Genomic DNA, 6,700 nt, shown 5'->3' with positions numbered 1-6,700 from the left:
TCATTTTGCACATTTTGCATTATTGACAAAATATTTTCCTAATTAATGCTGTACAGTTGCTTTGACACAAGTTAAGAGCTTAAAAGCGAAACATAAATAATGGTGACTTGACTTGACATAGTTGCCAATAAATAACCGTTTTTCTAAATAATCGTTTTCTACTGTTGTTGTAAATTAATTAGTTTATTACTGTTAAATTATATTTCATGCTGTTTTTTTCATCTCACATATTTAAGCCTTTAAACCTAGCAACAAAATCCTCAGTTTTAAGTGAACACTTATAATGTGTCCACACTACAGAGTGAAGCAGTGCTGAAGTTAATGAGATAATTCTGTGATTAATTAAGTGCTGATTGAGCATTAGTGATGAACAGCTGCTGTTAACAAGCAGAATCACTGAAGAAAAGAGAAACACAAGAACTACACATGTTCAATATGTTCAATGCATTTTACTGTTTAGTTTTGGAGAAAACTAAAAGCAAAATGACCTCAAACCATTGTTGCACAGGTCCTGGAGTTTCTTCTAATGAGCTAATGAGTTGAATCAGGTATGTTTGATTAGGGAGACACACAAAATGTGCAGTGTTGGGGGGCGCCCATGACCAGGGTTGAGAAACACTGCTTTATAGGGTAGCTCATTATTTCAATTGATATGTATTCGGGGTTACCCTGCCCATCACTGTATTCATTTTCAAGGCATTGTACTGTACAGTTTTGGAGAAAACTAAAAGCAAAATCACCCCAAACATGAAACTCCATTGTTGCACTTGGATTATTTCCGAACATTGAAACGTTCATAAAAAGTGTCCCTTTATAGGTAAGCTCATTCTTTCAATTGATATATATTCAGAGTGACCCTGACTATCACTTTGTTCATTTTCATGGCATTTTACTGTATAGTTTTGGAGAAAACTAAAAGCAAAATCACCCCAAACAACAAAATGCGTCCTAGCACTTGGATTATTTCCATATATTCAAACACTCATTAAAAAGTGTCCCTTTACAGGTTAGCTTATTCTTTTAATTGATATGTATTAGGGGTGTCGCGATATACCGGTATTGACAATAACCGTGATATTCAAATCATGAAATATTGACATCGTGTTAATTTAGGGTGTGACGATATACCGATATAGCGGTATTGACATTAACCGTGATATTCAGATCATGAAATATTGACATCGTGTTAATTTAGGGTGTGACGATATACCGGTATTGGCGATAACCACAATATTTAAAATGAACAGGACACTTATGATAACACAACACACAAATAGCCTTCTCCAGCGCCAGTACCTGGTTGAGCTCCCAGGTGGCAGTATTGTGCCTTAACACTGACACCTGTCAATCAAGAAGAAGACGCAGCATGCGGCCGCGCTACTCCGAGAAGAACAACGTCTAATATCATACAGAGAGTAAGTTGCAATTATTTTATTCCAGTCATGGAATGGGAAACGTTACATTAACCTGTTAAGAGTGGTTTCCTGTGTTCATATATTTAAATAAAAGGCTGATTCTTTTAATAAGTACCGTGTTTTCTTTACTCGTCTAATTTTTGTATTTGTATTTGCAATCAAGTCATGGCCAATACATGTGCGTAGCACTTGATTTCTTTGTTCAAATCTATTACACGATTAAAACAAACCTAGAAAACGGAGTGACCACATTGTTACATTAATCTCAGTGCCATGCACTTAATGCCTCATCTGCGGCCGTTCTAGACGCACATTAAAACTGAATTAGAAGCGCATTAACTGCATGACTTCATTGGCGCCAGCGCAACTATAGGTTAAAACAGGGATGGGCAACTTTGATAGTGACGGGAGCCAGCATTTTTTCTCCTTTATACCAAGGGGCCAGATTACTAATCCACGTCCACACACCTTTTACACCGTTTTACTCAATTTCCTTTTTATTGAAGGAAATTAAAGTATAACTAATGTCATTTGTTTGCATATTAGAGAGGCACGGCCGAGCTTCAGCCGGATCCACCTGCGATCCCCACGAGCCCATCCTCCTCCGTCCCTCAGCAGCGGTGGGTCCTGAGCCGAGGGGAGCAGATGGCTGCCCCCCTTTCCTTGAAAAGAGAGACAAACGAGAGCGGAGCTTTTCATTAAAATATGCTCACAATCAACGCGGATTGCCCCCTCAAGGACATCGCGTGCGTGCTCTTTGTTCCTGGTTGGAGATAGTATTAATATCATAAACTGAAACCAATCTTTACGTGACTTGCTTTTCAAATGTTTTAAAATTGATCATCCGAGTCTAATATGATCCAGCGGGCCGTACTAAAAGACACTGCCGCCAGTTGCCCATCCCTGGGTTAAAGAGATTAAAATACGGGTACACAAGTTAACAGGTTAAAGTATCCGTTTTGATGTTAAGAGTCTCAGGTCAGCTGTAGACCTGAAGAAGAAGAAGTGAAAATGCATGTACCCTGTGTTTATCAGTATCCTTATGTTCATTAGGTAAAAAGAAAAACTAAATAAACAAAATAAAAATTTATTTGGCTGATTCCCCATGTTTTCTATAGATTTCGCGATATATTGATATTGTGAATTATTTTGGCCACAATAACCGTGGTGTGAAAAATCTAATATCGTGACAGCCCTAATATGTATTTAGAGTGACCCTGACTATCACTCTGTTCAAGGCATTTTACTGTACAGTTTTGGAGAAAACTAAAAGCAAGAATTCTTTCAATTTATATTTGTTCAGAGTGAGCCTGACTATCACTGTATTTATTTTCCAAGGCATTTTACTGTATAGTTTTGGAGAAAACTAAAAGCAAAATCACCCCAAACAACAAAATGTGTCCTAGCACTTGCACTGTGTCCCAGCTTCCAACACTCATAAAAAGTGTTCCTTTATAGGTTAGCTCATTCTTTCAATTGATATGTATTCAGAGTGACACTGAATGTCATTGTTTTCATTTTCAATGTATTTTACTGTATAATTTTGGAGAAAACTAAAAGCAAAATCATCCCAAACAACAAAATGCGTCCTTGTACTTGGATTAATTCCGTATATTCAAAAACTCATAAAACGTGCCCCTTTATAGGTTAGCTCATTCTTTCAATTGATATGTATTCAGAGTGACCCTGACTATCACTGTGTTCATTTTCAAGGCATTTTACTGTATAGTTTTGGAAAAAACTAAAAGCAAAATCACCCCAAACATCAAACTCCATTGTTGCTCTTGGATTATTTCCCTACATTCACACACTCATAAAAAGTGTCCCTTTATAGGTTAGCTAATTCTTTCAATTGATATGTATTCGGAGTGACACTGACCATCACTGTATTCATTTTCAAGGCATTTTACTGTATAGTTTCAGAGTAAACTAAAAGCAAAATCACCTCAAACAACAAAATCGTCTCAGGTTACGTATGCCATGGTTACATACGTAACCTGAGACGATTTTGTTGTTTGAGGTGAATTTGCTATTAGTGTTCTCCGAAACGACGTTATTCCCTACAGCCAAAGGCCTAGGCTACATACCCCAAAAAACTTACCTGTTAGGGCCAGAACTCCTGGGCCCGGGGTAGAGCTCAAGGCTTGGAATCAGGATAGATTCCTCTAAGGGAATACGCCCAAGAGCCTAGAATCATACTAGTCTTGGCCTGTCACACAGGGGCTACCGCACATTTCTTTGTATATGCTGAAGGAACTGTCTCAACAGACCCCTAGAAGCAACACCCTGTTAACGTAGGTATCCAGAGGATACATAGGTGGAGTGGTGCCCAAGGCGGAACCGGGGTTTTAAACCACTCAGAAAGAGCACGAAGCTGTTGCGCGTAGCTCTTACCGTACAGGATTTTAGAAAAGTGGGCAAAGCATAACGTGCACACTTACCACTTATGTGGATTTTAGAAAGTGGGCAAGGTTACAGGGGAATTAGGAAGGGAAAGATAAGGGCAGATGTTAAACCCCCCGAGGGAAATGAGTAGATACTCAAGTATCACTCTGATCCGGACGAAAGCGCTAATGCCTTGTCTGGATCACATCCCTTAGGTCTTGCCTACCTCCCATTGACCAGCGATTCTTCCTACCCCTACCCGCAGGCGAGGGAGGAGCGAGAGTCTTTCAAACATGGTAAGGGTTACGGGTATGTATGGTATGCTATGGTACCTGTATGGTAAGGGTTACGGGTTATTAACCTCGTTCACTAGCCTTCTGTGCTCGTCTCTGATCCTCAAACCGAGACGGGCCAGGACCCCTGGGTTGTTAGGGCTCAGATCTGGACCTTCGTGGAATGAAGAATTTGAAGGCCGCTGAGCGCGCCTTCGCCTCCCTGAACTTCTCAACCACCGTCTCAACGGAGGTACCAAAAAGTTCAGAGGGCGAAACCTTGGGGCATCGAGAAGAAAGTCCCTTTCTTTCCTCCCGATGTCTGCCAGGTTCACCCACAGATGCCTCTCCGTCACTACCATAGCCGCCATGGATCTGCCCACAGCAGAGGCGGCCTGCTTAGTAGCACGGAGAAGAAGAAAGCCCCTTTCTTTCCTCCCGATGTCTGCCAGGTTCACCCACAGATGCCTCTCCGTCACTACCATAGCCGCCATGGATCTGCCCACAGCAGAGGCGGCCTGCTTAGTAGCACGGAGAGCGAGGACTCAGCTACCTCATCAGAAGAAAGGCCTTCGCCTTTTTGGCGGGTAAGTAACCTATCCTACAGAAAAGCATTAAAAACTGCTAGATCTGATTACTTTTCGTATCTTTTAGAAGAAAATAAACATAACCCCAAGTATTTATTCAATACAGTGGCTAAATTAATGAAAAATAAAGCATCAACAGGTGTGGACATTTCCCCATAACATCACATTTCGTCTGGCCAGAGGAGAACTGGCCCCCCGACTGAGCCTGGTTTCTCCCAAGGTTTTTTCTCCATTCTGTCACCGATGGAGTTTTGGTTCCTTGCCGCTGTCGCCTCTGGCTTGCTTAGTTGGGGACACTTCATTTCCAGCGATATCGTTGACTTGATTGCACAGATACTATTTAAACTGAACTGAGCTGGATGATGACATCACTGTCTTTAACTGAAAAATTAGTGTTTACTATTGTCACTTTGCATTATTGACACACTATTTTCCTAATTAATGCTGTACAGTTGCTTTGACACAATCTGTATTGTTAAAAGCGCTATATAAAAAAAGGTGACGTGACTTGACTTGACTTGACTTTATCCAGGTCTTTCAGCAGGTATGCCTGGAGCACCGCCATCGTGTGCAACGAAGCGACAGCCTGACCTGCTGCTGCGTATGCCCTGCCATTCAAGCGAGATGTAATCTGAAGGGGCATGGATGGCAAGGAGGGAGTTTTGAGAGAATATGTCTCACCCATCGAGAGATAGCTGGCTAGCGTCTCTTCTACCGGGGGCATCCTCTCATAGCCGTTTTCGCGCATCGCCTCAATGTTGGCATAACTGGTATGCTGGAACCGATGAATGCGTGAGGAAAACGGCCTCTTCCATTCCTTCTCGATCTCAGTATGGAGATCGAGGCTCACCTGAGCTGGAGGGCTATGGCCAGAAAGATAACGCTTTCTTTTTCATTGAAAAACGCTCGCAGCGAACGCAGATTGCCCCCTCGAGGACATCGCGTGCGTGCTCTTCGCCCAAACAAATAACGCATAGATGCACACATCTTCTAAACGCTTTGCTAGTGCTCGCCATAATGAATGAAAGAGATCGCTCTTACTACGGAAATGCACGCTTCACACAAAACAGTCAGTGAAGACGAAGAAGAGGATAATGTGTTCTTCCGGAGCCTATTTATACTATAGTCGCACCGGTAGTGACGTCATGGCTGTTGCCGGCCAACGTGTTGTTGGTATTTTTTCAATGTATGCTTCAGACACGGGTCACGACGAGGCGTTCCCCATAGCGACCCCTAGAGGACGCAGTTCGAAGTTCCCATGAAAGGGAAGCATTCTAGCACTTGCACTGTGTCCCATTTTCCAACACTCAGAAAAAGTGTTCCTTTATAGGTTAGATCGTTCTTTCAATTGATATGTATTCAGAGTGACCCTGCCTATCACTGTATTCATTGTCAAGTCATTTTACTGTGTAGCTTTGGAGAAAAAAGCAAAATCACCCCAAACAACCAAATGCATCCTAGCACTTGCACTGTGTCCGATTTTCCAACACTCATAAAAAGTGTTCCTTTATAGGTTAGCTCATTATTTCTATTGATATGTATTCAAAGTGACCCTGACCATCACTGTATTCATTTTCAAGGCATTTTACTGCATAGGTTTGGAGAAAATTAATGGACAACTCACTCCAAAAATGAAAGTACATTGTTGCACGGATTATTTCCAAACAAACACTTGTAAAACGTGTCCTTTTATAGGTTAGCTCATTCAATCAATTGAAATGTATTCAGAGTGACCCTGACTATCACTGTATTCAAGACATTTTACTGTATAGTTTTGGAGAAAACTAAAAGCAAAATCACCCCAAACATCAAACTCCATTGTTGCACTTGGATTATTTCCGAACATTCAAACACTCATAAAAAGTGTCCCTTTATAGGTTAGCTCATTCTTTTAATTGATATGTATTCAGACAGCGTGACCCTGACTATCACTGTATTAAAGTTCAAGGCATTGTACTGTATAGTTTTGGAGAAAACTAAAAGCAAAATCACCCCAAACAACAAAATGCGTCCTTGCGCTTGCACTGTGTCCCATTTTCCA

Source organism: Sinocyclocheilus rhinocerous, unplaced genomic scaffold (assembly GCF_001515625.1).
Source record: "Sinocyclocheilus rhinocerous isolate Xijiao unplaced genomic scaffold, SAMN03320098_v1.1 scaffold1987, whole genome shotgun sequence".
NCBI lineage: Eukaryota > Metazoa > Chordata > Actinopteri > Cypriniformes > Cyprinidae > Sinocyclocheilus > Sinocyclocheilus rhinocerous.
The sequence above is the reverse complement of the archived record's forward strand: the minus strand, read 5'-3'. Positions refer to the sequence as shown.